Source organism: Schistocerca piceifrons, chromosome 2, assembly GCF_021461385.2.
Source record: "Schistocerca piceifrons isolate TAMUIC-IGC-003096 chromosome 2, iqSchPice1.1, whole genome shotgun sequence".
NCBI lineage: Eukaryota > Metazoa > Arthropoda > Insecta > Orthoptera > Acrididae > Schistocerca > Schistocerca piceifrons.
Window position 1 is genome coordinate 468,487,564 of NC_060139.1, and position 19,747 is coordinate 468,507,310.

General features: G+C 39.9%; 1 non-coding gene across 1 annotated transcript; it reads right to left on the minus strand.

Annotated features, from left to right (window-relative positions):
* Window positions 1–5,653: 5,653 nt before the first annotated feature.
* Trnaq-cug lies at window positions 5,654–5,725 on the minus strand. The gene has a single exon. It is a non-coding gene; the product is annotated as a tRNA-Gln (tRNA).
* Between the last annotated feature and the right edge of the window lie 14,022 nt (window positions 5,726–19,747).

Below are 19,747 nucleotides of genomic sequence, written 5' to 3' on the forward strand. Positions count from 1 at the left end.
GGCACAGCCCAGTGCAATGCTGGCCACTAGATTTTGTTATGTATGTAAAAAAACTGATTTATCTTTACGATAATTGGCACGACTGTAGATAGGGGAAATTAGTAAAAATTTAAATTCAGATGAATGACTGTCAAAAGTTATCTTTATAAGAAAGATTATTATTGAAAAATTATTGAAAATTATTTACATGTGACTTTGATATAGCAACAGTACAAAATGAGTTGTTGCAAATTACATATGCGCGTGGCAATAAATAATTATAATTTTTGCTTTTACCTTATTCTACACGCTCAGGCACCGCCATCGTTCTCCACGACCGGCCTTGGTAATTCCATACAGGACACAAGTGCTCTCTGTGAGCCATTCAACTAGACAACTGCTCTCTAAGAGTCACCTGACCCAACCGCCCGACTGCCAGCTACTGCCCCTACTGCTGCCTACACTGCTCTCTGGTCTGCGATTCTATTGTAGCTAACGGACACTCGCTCATATCACAATACACTGAAATAAAAATTATTACTACCAGACCTACCACAAAACAAAATGGCTGTACCTTGGTTTGAGATGTGAGACAGAACGTGGGATGATAAACAAGTGGTGGCACATGGCACAATACAAACAAAGAAAAGACTCGGTTATAGTTTCGACAAAATTTACAGAAATATAGTAAACGGTACAAACGATTCATGAACGTTTAAGGGATGAGAATTTGTTGGAAAAGTAATAAAAGGACGAAAGAAGTGCGATCAAGTTACACAAAAAGTGAAAATATTCTAAAAGGCTCAGTTCTTGAATCACAAAAATAGCTTCCCTAAGTAAATACATATTCCACACTGAAGATTAAAATCAATCTACTGATTGGTTGTAAAGATGCAATACACTTTACTCTGCTCACATGTGGCTGACAAACTCAAATTCCCACAACGCAAAAGCATCAATTTACAACAGAAAATTTCAGTAGAAATTCGAAATGGTTTCATACAATACATTTACTGTAGGTTAACAAGGGATAGGGTTAGGACGTTCCCTCGACCACTTGGCTGTATAGCTGGACAAAGCCAGGGACTTTCAGTTCCAGAAACTCATGTACGATGTAAAATTCAATCTCACGCCGGCCATAATTTTGTTAACAAATTTACTATATACACTGCTGGTTTGGGAATCCAAGGTCTCTTTGTTTTGCCTCGTGGAGCCTAACTCACTTATATGCAAAGCACTCTTACAAAAAAAAAAAAAAAAAAAAAAAAAAAAAAAACACCTCAAGAAGGATGCCAAATCTTCACACAAAATTTTTTCCTGACTACCAAAAGAACTGAAATATAAGTGACTGAAATTCGCGCACTAAATAATTCAAATACCTCCATTCGTGACTTACCCACATATCAGGCCGTACTTCAAAAAATGGCTCTGAGCACTATGGGACTTAACATCTTAGGTCATCAGTCCCCTAGAACTTAGAACTACTCAAACCTAACTAATCTAAGGACATCACACAACACCCAGTCATCACGAGGCAGAGAAAATCCCTGATCCCGCCGGGAATCGAGCCCGGGAACCCGGGCGTGGGAAGGGAGAACGCTCAGGCCGTACTCAGCAGGCCCCAGCAGAGTAGTAATATTTTCAGTCCCCAGTCTGCTACTTCCGCTACCTCTCAGATGGGTAGGTGAGCACCAAAGAAGCAGACGTCTTTCCTGACAACGTAACTCTTTTGTGGGCTATTGTACCAGCTTCGATGACCGATATAGACCTCTCTGCCTCAATTTCCGCTAAAGGTGTTGGCAAAACTGGAGGAGCAGACTAAACTGAATTAGCAGACAGCCACTGGATACTCTCCCGAAAACTCACATTCACTCGTTTCAGTCACACACAACAGGATTAAATGATGGAACAAGGATTTTAGAGTCAAATGGTTCAAATGGCTCTGAGCACTATGCGACTTAATGTCTGAGGTCATCAGTCGCCTAGAACGTAGAACTAATTAAACCTAACCAACCTAAGGACATCACAGACATCCATGCCCGAGGCAGAATTCGAACCTGCGACCGTAGCGGTCTCTCGGCTCCAGAGTGTAGCGCCTAGAACCGCACGGCCACTCCGGCCGGCGATTTTAGAGTCATTCAAGAGGCTATTTATTTGTAACATAATAATGAAAAGAAAAACATATCCATGTGAATGACACACTTCCTTCTGAGAGACTAGTGGCATACAAGCAAAGATACCGTATATACAGGTTGAGTCATGTAAGACGTAACACCCCTTTTATTTCGTGAACGGTTGCACATATGGAAACGCGGTTTTCGGCAACTGTCCGAGAGTCGAGAGGGACGTATTTTGTTTGTTTGTTTTGTTTGGTTGATGTTTTTAGCGCTGGTATCAACGGAGATATTGAAGCAACTACGTTTCTTTTTTTTTTTTTAATTTTACCTTATACTCTTTATAACTGCATTCGATAGCTCTTGAGAGGACAATTACGGTGATATAGCGTTTGGTAATGTTAACGGTGAAACCTGTCGTAAACAAAATTCGAGAAATATCTTACAATTTGAGGGCGCCGTGGTCGGAATCGCCATTAGCAGTGCAAACAACACAAAGCAGAGCTCTCGTGCTACGCTGTGTCAGAATGTCAACATATGTGCCTGTTTACTTGTCTGCACTGCAGGCCGCTCATATTTGCTTCAACACTCGTTGCGTGCAGACATGTTCACCAAAGAGGGGAAGTTAGATATACTACTTTTGTGTGGTGAACGCAAAAGTAATGCCGTAAAACAGTACAGCGGTACAGGGCTATCCATCCGGATCGCCAATGTCCGACTCGCCAGGCAGATGAACGTATTATTGAGACCCTAGTGCGGACTGGCTGTATGAACGTCAAAAAAGGGACAAGAAGAAAGACTGCAACTGACAGAGAACACGAAGAAGCTCTTTTGGCTGCGACGCTAACGAATCCGCACAGTGGTACGAGACATATTGCCAAGGAATGTGGAATCAGCCAGGCGAGTGTCATTCGCATCCTCCATCGACAGAATTTCCATCCCTATCATCTGTCACTATATAAGGCACTCAACGATTGTGATTTCGAACGTCGTGAAGAATTTTGTCGGCTACACTGTGCGATCTTACTTCATCTCAGGCGTTCTAAATGGGAATCCGAACGCACACTTTCTGACGAACATTCTGCCGGTTCTCCTTGAATGGGTAGCACTGGACGTTCGACATTGTATGTGGCTGCAACGCTACGGTTGTCCAGCTCACTCGTCCTGTGTTGCAACGGAAATACTGAATGGGAACTTTCCTGGACGTTGGGTAGGGCGAAATTCTGTTTGTTGTCAAATGGTTTGTGACGTCCCCCGATTTGACTCCTCTTAATTTCTTTCTTTGGGGACACTCAAAGATGCAGGCTATGACGAAGTCCCACCTACGTCAGACGATATGTGCCGTCGATTTTCCAGAAGGGAATGAATTGTGTATTTCATTTACATGGGTACGAAATTGCATTGCAATGTCAAATACGTCGACAGCGTGCATTACACGTAGCTTGCATCACTGTCAGTACGCGCTTACGTTCAGCATGAAACGACGTTTCGTTAAGAAGAATATTTATTTTACGGTGTGCAGGTGGTTACCAAAATACTTTTAATAAAATGTGTAGTTCAGAGAATGTATCTCACATGATATAATTTAGGGCAGTGTAGCTACAGACAGTTGCTCGTCAGCATGTATTTTCCCTCTATGAAGCACACAGCCACGTACAGGAAAAGATAGGTCAAATCGTCCTTCTGACTATTTTTGAAGTAAGAGCAGTTGATTTCTCTGATTCAGATCACGTAAATCTGGGAGGATACACAAATGGGAAATAGTTTTCCGAAGCCCTTTGTGATACGCTAGATTCTAGCTTATGTCGTATTTCCAAATACTTCTTAGGTGAACTTCCATCAAGGTCTTAAGTTGGTTCAAGGGAAATTAGGCTTTATTCTCGTAGCGCAGGCCTACCTTACGGTCTACATCTACGCAGTCTGGTCCGAGACGTCTGCTTGGCAGTGTTTGTACCGTAAATTCTGTTTCCAGCCACCGTGCTCTCAGATTCTAGGACATTTCTTGATTTTTTTTACATCAGTTTTCATCGTCAACATTAACAAACGCTATATCAGTGTAATTGTCTTCTCAGGCGCTATCGAATGCAGTTATAAAAGATATACGGTTCCATTTAAGAAAACGTACTTCCTCCAATACCTCCGTTGATACTAGCACTGGAAGCATTAACAAACCAAAAACATACGTGGTCCCCGACGCTCTGTTCTCCGGAAACCCGCACTTATATAGCGTAACCGTTCACGAAATAAAAGACGTCTTACGTGACTCAAACTGTATATGTATGAGAAGGGTCTGGCGGAGCCCCAACACGCTAACATAATTTTTCAAAGCAGAATTTTCTTTCTTCCGTACACTACTCTCACTTAGAATAAAAGAGAAGAAGGGACTGAGTGGCAGAGTTTTACGTCGCTTTGCGAAGAATAATTAAAGACGAAGGAGTAGGATTACTGGATTGTTATGGGAAGGAGATCACCGATTGTCTTTTTTAGGGAACCTTTCCGTTACTTGAGTGAAGTGGTTTAGGGAAGCGTTCGTTAACATAAATCAAGAACGCCGAACGAATATTTGAACCCAGCTCTTTCTGAATTCTAGTCTAGTGTTCCCTCAACACTGCGCCACCTCGTTGTGTCCAAAGGGAAAACAGAAGATTAGTCGTTATGAAAGTGTTAGGTTTCTCAAAAAATGCTCACAATTGTTTGTCATGTTAGCATTGTTGTCAGAGCAGAAACGACGCTCAGCTGGAAAACTGGTACTTGTAAGGAGGGAAAAATAAAGCTAATAAAAATGACTTTCCGAAATCAGACTCCATCCGTGTTGTTAGTAAGCACATTATTGTAGCAAACAATAACGACCGCTATTTCGTTATACCATTCCGTTATTAACATCGGATTGAAACCATGTCCTACGTTCTCCAGCAGAAATAAGTTTATGTAGATGAACAGAATGACAAGATCCCGAGATGTATCACTTTTTCATTTCTGTTTAAAATGCATGCGTACACATTACACTTTCAACTTTGCAGACTCGTAAATGTTAATGGAACAACTACCCAAAGTTAAGCAAAATCAGAAAAAATACTGAACAAATATTTTTTGAAGTACGAGTACAACAAAAATAGGCTTTTTTATTTCAAAGGGGCGGACTGTATACCATCTGTCGTGGTTTACGCTTACAATAGTGAAATGTGTCGAAAAAAAAAGACTGCAGATAGAATGCAGGCTGATTGGTGACGGCGCCATTTCGCTTTCTCGGAAGCACCAGAACGGAGCTGGCCGGGCGAGAAGTGTTTACGAACGCAGGCGCGGGCAGCTCTCCAAGTCTCGTTTAAAGAGCGATGTTCTGCTACTCTTCTGAAGCTGCAGCAAAGATTCACGACAGTTTAGCGTTTCACACCCCCGACAGCTGCATATTTTTGCTATACGATACGACGTTAATAAACAATTTTCACTCTAATAGAGACTACTAAAGAGTATTTAATAATATTTTTCCCAACTAAAGGAATAAGTAACACGCATGAGTATATTTTAGAAATTTTAAAACACAGTACGCGAAATTAAAATGTAGGTCCCACCGAGATTTGAACTCGGATCGCTGGATTCAGAGTCCAGAGTGCTAACCATTACACCATGGGACCGCTTGTAGCAGTAATGCTAGCGACTGAATATTCTAAAGTGTAAAACTTCTCTTCGTTTTTGTTTTTTTACTGGGCAATTGGTTAATAATCTTTTTTTTATATGTTTCCTAAACTCTTACGCCATACTAAAGTCAATTCCAAAGGTAGGGCAGCACACATTCGCTCCTTTCACTCAATCATCCTACTGAAGACATGCTTTCATGTCTTTTTCGCCCAACTAACTTACTCACACTTGAAGAGTTTTCAGTTCCTAAAATATAGTGGATTCTCTAATTTTACGAGTATCATTTTTCTAGAACTTTTGAGATACACAAATCCCTGTGATAAACTCTGGATTAGTTGCAATTTTTTGCCCTGAAATTCGAACTTCACACCGACTCGCTCGAAAAAGTGGGTTCGTGTCACAAGTCACAAACATTGGCGCCTGCCTTATAGGCTACCCTTCCACCCGCTCCGCGTGTGAGTTTGCATACTTGCCAGCAACGTTTAATGTCCCGCGCAAACACCTTAAGTGTGGCCAGCAATCTAGTATTTCAATATTGAAACCTTTTAAGCATTTTAATCAGTCGGATGCCGCACGGTCTGAATTTTTCTTTTCTAGTTTTTATACTTTCGAAGAGCATTTCACTGCTTAGAAACAAATTGCGTCAAATTCCTATCCGATGTAGAAAAAAATTATTTTATGGGAGGAATCTTAATTTTTAAACTTAGTTGCTACGCAAAGACTCCCAAATTAATGAATTTGGCTTCCAATTTCTCCTTCAACTCAGGAACCATCAATGACTCATCTACAATAGTTGATAAATACTTACCGTAACTTTCCATCAGTTCATTGTAAAACCCATTGTTGTCTGAAAGCGTTGAGTAAGTAAAGTGAATACTGAAGAACAAGTAACACATTTCTAATCACATAAACCGAATCACGCAATTTCGTTCTCATCGTGAAATTTAGTATCATTTATTACGATAGCAATGTTCCTTCTTAGGATTTGGGTAGCATCTTGTGATCTGATACATATTCCAGAATAAAACTGGCGTATGAATTCGATACTCATTGACTATCCGCAATATGTCATTTTTCTCTTCTAATGTCTTTTTCTTGATACATAATGACCTTCGCGGAAAGACGCTCTTAAGAGTAGTCTGAATTACAATCCGTCCTGAAATCCTAACTAGGGGAAAAAGTCAAAATATATTACAATTATTTTCCACTAAATACTTTACCGTGATCTACATAATGCAGATGGACGGGGAGCGTCATTTAGCTCTTCTGTCAATGTCTCCATGCAGCAGGAAACCTCTCTTAACGACCGCTACTGCAGTTTGTTCAACATCTTCGTGACAATCTTGCACTCGCTAAACAAACCTGGGAGAAAACCTGTAGTTCTTCTGTACAGCTCCTCTATTAATAAGTCTGTGACAGGTCCCAGACATAAAAAATACTCAGTGGTTCATCGAACGAGGATTTTGTACACTGCCTCTGTAGTGGATGAATTACATTACTTACATTAGGGTTCTTCTAATAACCTCAGTCTATCATCCGCATTTCCTACAATTAGCTTTTTGTCGTTGTTCCACCCTTAATTGCTTCGAACATATATTTCAATAGCAGATCAGCAATGATGTAAGGAAACAATAAGTGCCCCCAATACGTTTCATTCCTTTTCGTTTGGTGATGGTTGCCAATGGATTGCTCTTCCCTCTCACATAACAATGTATGAATTACAGCTAAAACAATGAGAAGCTAAATTCTAACTTTTCTCCCTTTTACAGGTAATAGCTGTGCATGTGGAAGTATGTAAGCAGTAACAGTTGCCAACATTAAGAGTATAATAAAGAATTAAAGATGGGTCCGCCTTTTTGAAAACATACAAATTATTGTTTTGCTTTAATACTCAAACATGATTCATCACAGTTGTGGCATCCTCAGTGAGTTTTTTCCTTTATTTTTCTGAAATACCTACATACAGATTATTTTTAGGTTAGGAAATATGTTGCATCGCATTTTGTTGTTACTGAAACTATATATGCACTTTGTCTTTTATTTTACATTGAGTGTGTCCTGTGACTGCCCATCCGAATCAGTACACCATGTAATATACAAACATGGGGCATGTTGGGATATCGTCTGTATATAATTTTAGTTAAGTTTTTTAGTTTATATCTAACCTTTAAAATTTATGTTCCAGTAAAAACCGTGGTATACCCTTTTTGGTTTTACCATTGCAGGATTTGACTGGTCCTGAGTTGTGGCTCATTTTTATTTGTGTGCCCACAGTTCAGGACCAGCGAAATACTCCCTTGCTAAGATCAAAAACAGCTATATACCACTATTTTTACCGGAACATCTGTTTTAAAGGTCAGATACAAACAAAAAGTAAATGCAGATAATAAAAGAAAAACACCACCCCGGATGCCACATCCTTGATGGAACGTGTTGGGGGCGTTAAAACGAAAAGGTAATTTGTGTACTTGCAAACAGGCAGATCCATCCTCAATTTTTTATTATTTTCTGCAAGCATTGGAACTGAGCTCGAAATTCCAATATTACAACTACTAGTACGGCATAAGATAGTTGTTGATGAAAGTATTTTGAATAGCACAATATTACAGCTTAAAAGGAGTGGAAAAACGCTTTCAAATGCCGGTATTTGTTCTCTAAATACCAGATTTTTGATCGTTCAAAATGGTTCAAATGGCTCTGAGCACTATGGGACTTAACTTCTGAGGTCATCAGTCTCCTAGAACTTAGAACTACTTAAACCTAATTAACCTAAGGACATCACACACATCCATGCCCGAGGCAGGATTCGAACCTGCGACCATAGCGGTCGCGCGGTTCCAGACTGTAGTGCCTAGAACCGCTCGGCCACTCCGGCCGGCTTCGTTACTTATTCATTTAAGGTTTTGTATTTGGATCACTGTTGGAGGGGATCACCAGTTTTCTGACCATCTCGATGCGGCCAGCCACTGTCGGTTGTCTCTTCACTATACAATCAGAGTGGCATCTACACTAAGCGTCCTCGATTATTTATCGCATATATTCTAATAATTTGAGAAGAACAGCCTATTAAGCGAAATCAAACAAATTTAAATATGAAATGAGGAGACAGCGAGGTTATGTGGCGAAGATAAGTCAGTTACAGCCTATTAGCGATAATAGGGTTGTGGGTGTGTAAATCATTTATTAATTACACTGCTTGAGTAAGTCTCCGCACTGCTATATGAAGAGGTCGAATGTTTTCAAAGCCAATAGGCTGACCGGAAGCGGCCAAACCGCTTATAGCACCCAGTGCCAACTCTTTCTGCGCACCGCCGGTACCGGGAAGCACGCAGCGCAACTCGGCCACAGCCCTGCTCTACGCTCGAACGAGCCAACCACACCCATTCCGAGCAAATCAGAACCCACTATTATCAAAGTCTGGACGACTGCCGCAGAACTAGGTTAGGCACGGCCCGCAGAAACTTAATCTTGTACGAAGAGTCAGGAAATGTTTACAGAATCCCACGCTCGCTACCTTAGAAAGGGAAGACCTCCGACACGGCCAACCGATTCTACTTATATTAGACAGTTCGCTTGTGTACAAATTAAAATGGAAGACTCTAGGATACTTTTCTTGTTTGTGGGTTCTTCCGTTACTTGCTGGTGGAACAACTTCATCTTTAACGTCGAATAACAAGTACACTGTTTTTGTTCTACTGAGTTTTGCTTATTTCTAACTAGTTTTCGTCATATTAGGTCGTCTTCAAGAAACAATTCACTAACGTCTGAAAGGGACATTAGTTTTTAGCAACCAAACACAATAAGCAAAGATACTACCCACTTACACAAAATGTGGTGCACCAAATTTCTTTTTTAACATTGAAATTACACTGTACACAATGGATATTGTTATTAATTAATAGCATAATTAAACTACACAATATTACACTAGCACAGGTTATTTGCTTAAGTTTGTAGGCCTTGAGACTGGTTGAGAAACAAACTGAGCACCTGTCACTTATGTTGTGAAATAAACAGGTTTTAAACTATAAATTATAGTTTACGTTGTGAGCATTACTATAACATTGTGTATTTCAGTCATGTACTTCGGTTAATATTTCCCATTGCATAAACCGTAATTTATAATGCAAAACATGTTTGTTACACAAAATAAGTGACTAGTGCTCAATTAGACATTTCTCAACCAATGTCACGCCCTCACAAATTATTGATCATAACCATATAACCTGCAATACTACAAAAATTGTGTATTCTAAATATCATGTTTAATATTTTCCATAGCATGAAGTGTAATTTACTGCGTTAAAAAATGTGTTTGGAACACAGCATAAATGAAGAGTGCTCATTTCGACAATTTTTCAACCATTGTGAAGACCTACAAACTTAAGCATCATAAACATATTACCTGCAATACTGCCTAGCTTAATTATTTATTGTGATTAACTAAACCCTTGTGAAAAGTTCCATTTCGACATTAAAAAACGCGATTGTTGCACAGCATTCTGTGCAAGTAGATTGTATCCATGGTTGTAGTGTTTGGTTATCTAAGAACTAATGTCCTTTGCAGTCGCTAGGTAGTTGTTTCCTGAAGGTGGCCTAGTAACCCAAAAACCAGTTAAAAATTAAAAAAAAATCTGTGAAAAAACAGTGGACTTGTTATTCAATCTTAAATAAAGTTACAAGATATTTTGGCTAAATACACCTTTACCCTCCTCCCTCGGTTAGTGAGAAAACCAAAACTAAAGTTCATCACGCGCGATGTACTTAGAATTGACGGGATCGATAGATAATTAAAAACTGAGCATTTTTCATCATTATATATGTGATCCGCAAACGAATATTTCCTAGTAGGAAAGGAAAGAAATCTTTGCGACTTGCTGGGATGTATCCAGGAGGTGAGCGCTGTTCAACGAAAGCGCTGCTGGCATAGTGACCAACAACTATGCCTGAGGAGTAGAGAGCCTATGTTCGATTTCCAAATTCATTCTGTTGGGTTGTGTTTAATTTGTATTTTTTCTGTGTAGATATTAGTAGGAGTGGGAGGTTTAGGAAGGCAAGTAAATCAGTAAAGAGTAATAAAAAAGTAAGCAAAAATATTTCTGAAACGATTTGGATTAGTAAAGTATCAAAATTTTTAGCCTCGTTGTATGAAAACAATTGCGAGTAAGATCGCTATGAATTCGTTACGAATAGAGCTGCCGACTACCATACTTACGGTTTGATAATTTTGGTAGTATTGGAAGAGTTGGTATGCAAAGAAACATAAATGAGTGCGTAGGAGAGGAATTGAGATCCGACGACCTCCCTTTGTTTCTTTGTGTTTCTTGGTTGTTTATTTTGCACATAATTAGAACCAAACATCATTCAGTATTAGTCCGTTTTGTATTTTATATCGTTACAGAGTGTTAATTGCACTTAATAGGTAATAAAAATTGGTTGATAATGCAGCTTATTGGTTTTATATAACGAAAATAATTGCTTCTGATGCGGGTACAGTTTACATCCGCAAGCACAGCAAATATATGTAATTGTTGTTGTTATTTTGTACCCAATAGACGTTCTTCATCATGATCAAAGGCAAGAATTTTCTGTCTTTATTGATAACTGCGAAAGTTGTTTATGAATAACAGAAACATGTCTTATATTACCTCGATGAAGCATTGAAGCGATATTTGGTAAATTTTTTGAGTTTTTTTATTATTTGATCCTTTTTTGAGAAAACTACATTTTGTTCTACTATATGATAAATCATTATTTATTATTTTTACCACAGCATCCCCGTTTTTCACGTTACAAATCAATTTGCGAATTAAACCTGAATTAAACATTGACAGTTTCAATTTTACTGTAAATACTGTTTATTCTTAAGTAACATACAGGGGGATAACTATATAGAAAAAGATCTTCTGTTGGTTACGAGGCCCTTTATAACTCTCATTCAGTTTGTAGACGGTTTACCGCTTCCAGTTTCTATAGGAATCTGGTAAGACACTGATAGCATGCGTAAAGAAAGCGAGCGATATGAGGTAAACCGCAGTAGGTATGAAACACAGTTAACATCCACATGAATTTCCCGCTAAATTTTGTGTGACAGGGCTGGATTGAGTTCGCGCCATTTTCAGTACCTTTCTGTTAACTCTCCGCCTGTTATCTCCAATCATTGTTGTCTTTCAGTTACGAAAGATACATTGTTTATGAAACATTATTATAGTCTGGAGGACACTTGTAATCCTCGCGAGCTCTGCTGCCACAATCTGAAACAAAGTAAGTCTGTAGTACTTTATTGCTTTCCTAGATTCAATCGATCTTTCATGTGCGTAAATTTAGACGTATTGAAAGTGATTGCAGTTACCTTCCGTGTTACCTAGTATTCTCTCTGTTTTTAAATTTTGGAAGAAGTGTCAAAGGCAATAAACCTCGGACAGAGTTTAGTAGAGATCCTAATGTATGGCTGGAATGGTTCAATGTGCTGAGTGATGAAGATGCTCACAGTGATAGCGCTAACTCAGAGACTGAGGATTCTATTCATGAAAGCGGTCATGACTCAGGAACAGAACAAGAAGTGCCAGAAAATGATGAATATGAATCACAGGAAGAAGTAACTCAAGAGGATGAATTTTTTTAGGGAAAGATGGAATAACTAAACGGAGGAAAAATAAATATCCTACCAGTGTTAGAAGTAGATCTTTTAATTTTATTACTCATTTGCCTGGGCCAAAAAACAAGCTCGTATAAAAACGACAGAATTAGAAGTTCTAAATATGTTCTCGGATGAAAACATAATAAGCACTATCGCAACATGCACTAATATACATATCAATAAAGTTCGTGGTAACTTCTCTAGGGAAAGGGACACTAGAGAAACAGATGCGGTAGAGACCAGAGCTTTCATTGGTTTATTATATCTACGTGGATCTTTGAGATGTTCTAGGAAGAGCATGTCGAAATTGTGGGATAACTCAAAGGGAAACGGACTTGAATCATGTTATTTAAAGTGTAAACCGATTCAGGTTTCTGTTGAAATGTCGGAGGCTTGATAATATCCGTGATAGAGGTGTTCGCAGAGAGATTGACAAGTTGGCTGCTATCATAGCTATCAGAGAGGTACTTGAACTATTCACGAACAATTGCCAAAAATATTTTTCACATAGTGAATATTTCACTAATGACGAACAGCTTTTAGTATTTAGAGGACACTGTCCGTTCAGGCAATATATTCCTAGCAATCCAGCAAAGTATGGGTTAAAAGTGTTGGCTTCGGTTGATGTAAAAACAGATTACACTTTGAATTTAGAACCGTACGTCGGTAAGCAACAAGAGGGACCATGTAAACTCAGTAATTCAGCTGAAGATATTGTTCTTCGAATGGTCAAACTGTTTCAAACGTTAGAATATATTATACTATGTACAAATATTAAATGTATTGTATTTAGATTTAATAAAAAATCATAAAAGCAATCTTAGAGACCGTTCAAAGTGTACAAATAGACTGCTTGCTTTGTGGATGACACCAGTCATCCGCGCGAGTAACGATGTAATGAATTTTCGCGCGGGTAACGGAGGGTTAACGTATAGATAACACGGGGACGACTGTAATAGAACACGGCCACTAGGAGAGCTACATTATTGTACTGATGGCCTACGGTACCCTACGGTAGCTTTACAACTCTAGTCACGAGCGATTACGAACAGGCCACCGCTCTACGCTTGTTGATAGCGAGGCGCGAGACAGAGTTCACATAGGGACTGTTATGTTATCATCTTTTCGTCATATCGTAGTTCTGTACTTCGGAGCGTGGGATTTTCCAGCATTAACGGTATGTATATCTTGCAGAAGGAGTTGTTCTCCATCATTAGTCTCCGGCGAAACTCCAGCTACTTGTAGTGAAAGTTTATCATATCTCTACAGAATAAAATTCCTTTTGTGAAACTATACGGTGGTCTTCCTTGCGTAATACGCCTTCTGCATTATGTATTTTGTAGTATATCTCTTCTTTGTTAATGCAGTAATATCAAGTTGTCTTGTAACTTGTTTTATTTGCCTCGTTTTGTATAAAGCTCTCCTACTCTTAATTTTCATGTGTATACATAGTGTAATGTGAATGTTCTTTCGCCTGAACAATGCAGGTGATATGCTTGCATAAAACAATATCTGACGAAAGAAGTCACCAAATCCATCTGAAGTTGTGTAACTGTATTCCAGTTAACTTTTACTAAAAATAATTGAAAAACCTAAATCTGTATACTAAAGAAGCTATCGTGTGAAACTGCATTATGCAGTGCTGTGAACAGTGCTACAACGGGTGAAGTCACAGTACATATCTTGCAATTCTAATATACAAAACTAACAGTGTAAAAATCCTGCACAAAATTACAAACTGAACTTTGAGAGAAGAAATCCCCGCCGGCCGGGGTGGCCGAGCGGTTCTAGAAGCTACAGTCTGGCACCGCGCGACCGCTACGGTCGCAGGTTCGAATCCTGCCTCGGACATGGATGTGTGTGATGTCCTTAGGTTAGTTAGGTTTAAGTAGTTCTAAGTTCTAGGGGACTGATGACCTCAGAAGTTAAGTCCCATAGTGCTCAGAGCCATTTGAACCATTTGAGGAAATCCCCAAAATGCTTCTGTTAAAATGCTCTGCAGATTTACTTGCCAGAAGTGACTTCGCTAAAATTCCGAACAATGAATGACACAGCGGCGAACATTTAACACAGCACTGTGAGAGTAAGAATGTCGGACAAAAGAAAGTAGACGTGAACTAAGCTTTAACTGAACTGACCCTAAGGAAAATTTGCAATGCAATGCTTGACAGTGAATCTTACTGTGTCCTATCAGTGATGTTAAACTGGCCCTAATAAAGTTCCGTGACTTACCTCGTTGCAACGGGAACTCGGTGCTGCTCGAAAGTAGCGAGTGTTAGAACGCAGCGAAGGAGCAATCCAGTTAAAGAACGCCTTGCCCAAGGGCGATGCAAGGAAAAGCAACTACGCTAAGCACATCCTACTTTAATCTTTATATAACTGTGTTCCGCTAAGAGCAATGCGGTGACACTCTATTACAAAATAAAACTTCAGTCAGGGGACGCCAAAAGAAACTGAACTCACTGAATTGTGTGGAAGAGCCTAGAATCTAAAGAAACTGTGTTATGAAACTGACTTTTAACGATTACAAAAGTCTTTACAAAACTCAATTCTTATTAAAAATATATATATAACACTGCCATGTAACCCGTTAATGGAATGGCAAAGGAGTGGTGTATCTATGACTTTGAATCCCAGCCATATAAGCAGATATATTCTCTAACCTCCTCCTGACAATCAAAGTAAACTACCCGAATCAATTAAGAAAAATCATACCGAAAATTGGCTTTTCTCAAACTCATTATATACTGAAGAGCCAAAGAAACTGGTACACCTGCCTGATATCGTGTAGAGCCCCCGGGAGCACGCAGAAGTGCAGCAACACGACGTTGCATGGATTCGACTAATGTTTGAAGTAATGCTGGAGGGAACTGACACCTTGAATCCTACAGGGCTGCCCATAAATCCGTAAGAGTGCGAGGGGGTGGAGATATCTTCTGAACTACGCGTCGCAAGGCATCCCAGATATACTTAATAATGTTCATGTCTGGAGAGTTTGGTGGGCAGCGGAATTGTTTAAAGTCAGAAGAGTGTTCCTGGAGCCACTCTGCAGCAATTCTGGACGTGTGGGATGTCGCATTATCCTTCTGGCCTTCTGGAATTGCCCAAGTCCGTCGGAATGCACAACGTCAGAGTCGTTATCTAGACGTATCAGGTCTCCTATATCACTCCAACTGCACACGCCCCACACCATTACAGAGCCTCTACCAGCTTGAACAGTCTCCTGCTGACATGCAAGATCCCTGGATTCATGAGACTGTTTCCATATCCGTACACCACCATCCGTTCGATACAATTTGAAACGAGACTCGTCGGAGCAGACAACATGTTTCCAATCATCAACAGTCCAATATCAGTGTTGATGGGCTCAGACGAGGCGTAAAACTTTGTATCGCACAGTCATCAAGAATACACGAGTGGACCTTCGGGTCTAAAAGCCCATATCGATGATGTTTCGTTGAGTGGTTCTCACGCTGACACTTGATGGCCCAGCATTGAAATGTGCAGCAATTTACAGAAGGATTGCACTTCTGTCACGTTGAACGATTCTCTACAATCCCGTTGGTCCCGTTCTTGCAGGATCTTTTTCCGGCCGCAGCGATGTCGGAGATTTGATGTTTTACCCTATTCCTGATACTCACGGTACAGTTGTGAAATGGTCGTACGGGAGAATCCCCACTTAATCGCTATTCCGGAGATGCGATGTCCCATCGTTCGTGCGCCGACTGTAACACCACTTTCAAACTCACTTAAATCTTGATAACCTGCCATTGTAACAGCAGTAACCAACTAACAACTGCGCCAGATACCTGCTGACTTATATGAGCGTTGCCGACTGCAACACAGTATTCTGCCTCTTTACATATCTCTGTTTTTGAAAAGGTATGCCAATACCAGTTTCCTTGGCGCTTCAGTGTAAATAACACGCGAACAAGCAATGCAATGATAACATTACCTGAATACCTTCACACTTCTAAAATCAATCTTTACAAAACCATATTTCCAGAAACCAACATTCTCTGTGTCTGTATCTCTGTGTTCTGCTAGTCATATTTCCAAACCACTTAGCGGCGTGATCGACACCAGGCTCTGTCACGCGGATGCTACACTGGCAACGACAAACTACTGGTAACCAAGTACCACATTGCTTACTTTGCTTGTACTGAGAACCTCTGTGGCGTAACATATCGACCATTCTGATAAATATCCATTGTGCAGGTTTGAAGTATGATTCATAGAATAAAAAGAGAACTCACATTACTCCCATCGATTTCCAACAATAATCTAGAGATGCTACATCACCTTACGGTTTCTTTCGTATAAAGGAGGACGCACAGCTATGTTTCAACGCTGAAATAAATATTCAGAAACCAGTCAAAGTCGACGGCAAGCGGGAAGTGAGCGGCGCTAAGTTTTGGCTTTTGAAACTCTCGCACATCACACGTGTTATACGTGAACTACTCGACGCAGGCAATTCTGTTTCTCGCCGTTGCAAACTAATAGGAGCAGATATCATCGAGTGATATGTGGAACTGAATAACGGGATGATTTTTGCTGGTGTCGAAAAACTGTATGATGAAGACGAAGCATAACGTCAGTGGAAGATCTTCCCGAGACTAGTTAAGCTGAAATCGGTTGTAACGTTTTGGAAGTATCCATACCATAGCCCAGCTATTCCTCCTCAATTCCAGATGCGCTTTATGAGCCGATAGCTACACGCTCGAACTGCGGAGGTATACACATTGAAGTAAAAGTAAGAAGGTAGCTTTAGGCAAGAAGCATCCAAATTGGAATAGGCAAACTTTGAAAAAGAATGGTGCAACAACGGCCCTTAAAGTGGAGAAATATTTAACGTTGTTGCAAAATGATATCGTTAAAGAAGGGACAATGTACGACAAATACTAGTCGACAAATAACTGAGCATTCGATCAATTCGTCGAATCTCGTCGTCGTAACGAGAAGCCGACAACGAATATACTTCAGCAGTGAGATGCAGGCGCAGCGCTTCAGTATACGACCAACGCGGATTTTACGTATTCTGCATCATTGTCTTGGGCAACGAATTTTAAATCGGAGCATAAAATTCGCCAGCGGCATATCACGAAATACTTGTCACACAATGGAGGTAGAAAATGAGGATGACATACAGAAACTGGCAGCAGTTTTCAACACGCTGACGGCGTCACTTATTGCCGATTTTAATGTGATTACTTGACCAACACCGAGCATACAGGATGTCAGTAACGGACGAACATTCAACACACCTTATCGCATAAGGGAGAAAAAAGAACCCTTGTCACAGTTGGCAGTATCCATAAAATAACGCATTCGTACACGGTGCTATATTCTATCACAATGTGTGTGAAACTGTTACCTCAAGTTTTCCTGTGCTTACAAGAAACTAGTGATACATTTGGTCCTGGGATTACAAAGAGGTTTAACTGGCTCGTCAAGAAATGTGTACGTCACTTGCTCCAAATCCGGAGAATTGACAAATTAAATTTACAAACCATATCTTGAGAATGTTTTCTGTTACTGGTTCCCTGTGGTGGACAAACTAATACCGACATTTATGATGCCATGTTTATAGACAACGGAGGGTCAACGAAGTTGCACGGTAAAAGTAATATCGCCAAACTGCACACCTGTGTGCCAGCCGCCATACGTTTATTTTTATCACAAGATTAAGACTTTATTTCGAGGCTTCAAAATTGCTATGTGCTTTCGAAAACCCTGCAGGCATTGCACAACAGTGCGAATGTAATAATGATTCATATCGCAATTCATTATAACTTTCAGCGCCGATTTTTCGGCAGATCTTATCTTAATTGCGGAAAAAGAAATATTTTTAAAGGTAAACCAAGAATTTGTAAAGCCTGACGCTATTAGGTCACTTTGAAAGCAGTAAGTTGTTATCCACTCAACGCTGTAAACTCGATTGCGCTGTATGTTTATTTCGCTAGTGGAGCGGGCTGTCCCTTTATGTATTGTGTCGGGTTTAACTGTCTTAAGCTGCACATTACATTTTTAAGAATTTCTCAGAGGCGATTTCTTTTTCTGCTTGTTTACAGATCTGAAGACGATTGTTGTACACAACCGAAACAACTCATCACCTTTTAATTGTCTAATCTAAATTGCGGTCTAGGCAGTAAAAGTATTTTGTACAAAATTTTTTTAATTGTAGCAAAACCAGCAACGTTTTCTACCGAATCTTCGGAAGCAATACTGCAGTCTTGCGGGAAATGCATTCACTACATGTTCTTGATGTCGTGTGTGTATTCGCTTCGAATGTTTATACAAGTACTATCTATCAAATTCTTCGAAGGAATATGAAGATATGTAACACAGACTGAAAGACTCATTGTACGGAAATAGGGATCAAAATTTTAAATGTTTACTAATACAATATGTTTGAGAAATTTATTAACCTACCTTGTTATTATTCCTTATTGCTTTACTTACCCTATCAACGTCCCTATTGCTATCAATTTCGATACGGAAAAAATAGAGATTTAAAAATCATTGCAGGATGAGTCTAATAATCAAACGCAGGTTCTCTGTTCTCCAGTCAGATGCTTTGGTCGTTACGCCAGTGGCGCTTTGGTTGAGCAGCGTTCACCTTAAGGGAAAATACCCGGCTGTCGTAAAAGTTTCTTTCCTCTATTTCTAGGAAAATATGCGTTTGCAGATCAAATACATAATTACGAAAAATGCTCAAATCTATCGATCCCATCAATCTTGGGTCGATTACACGTGATGAACTTTGGGTTCGTTTTTCTCGAAAATCGAGAGGGAATCGGGAGGTTATTGAGCTAGATTATCTGAGAGTCTTTCATTTTAGGTTTTACACCTGCCAAATATGAGCCGAATCGGTTGGCAGTGTCGGAGGCCTTTACCTTGTTAGTGAAGCACTGGCTGAGGGAGCAGACCTACGCAGTTAGTCATAGATCGTACAGCATATGGTTAGTAAGGTGCGAGACAAGATATTCGCACGGTATAATTGATTACTCGCTCTGTATCTACAGCCAGGACAGAGCAATGATGACTGGATTAATTCGTCGTAGATTTACGTGAATTGAGCTGGGGTTAATAGATGTTTGTGTTCTTGGAGTGATGCAGTTTGTGGGCTGGCACAGTAAAATGACAACTCAAAGCATTCCCTAACTTTTTACTTTTTTGTTGAGCTCTACTTTCTCGTGATATCAGTTAATTTTACGATTCCGATTCCGTGAGGAACTGCTTGACGCGTAATACCTGGATTTGCAACTAAAAAGTCGAGCACAAAGCTTCGTAGTACGGCTTCCGTTAGAATTTTGGCCTCTGCGGCTCATTATGGCAGTGTAGATGTTCTTCCCTGCTGTTTTATGACAGTCAGCTT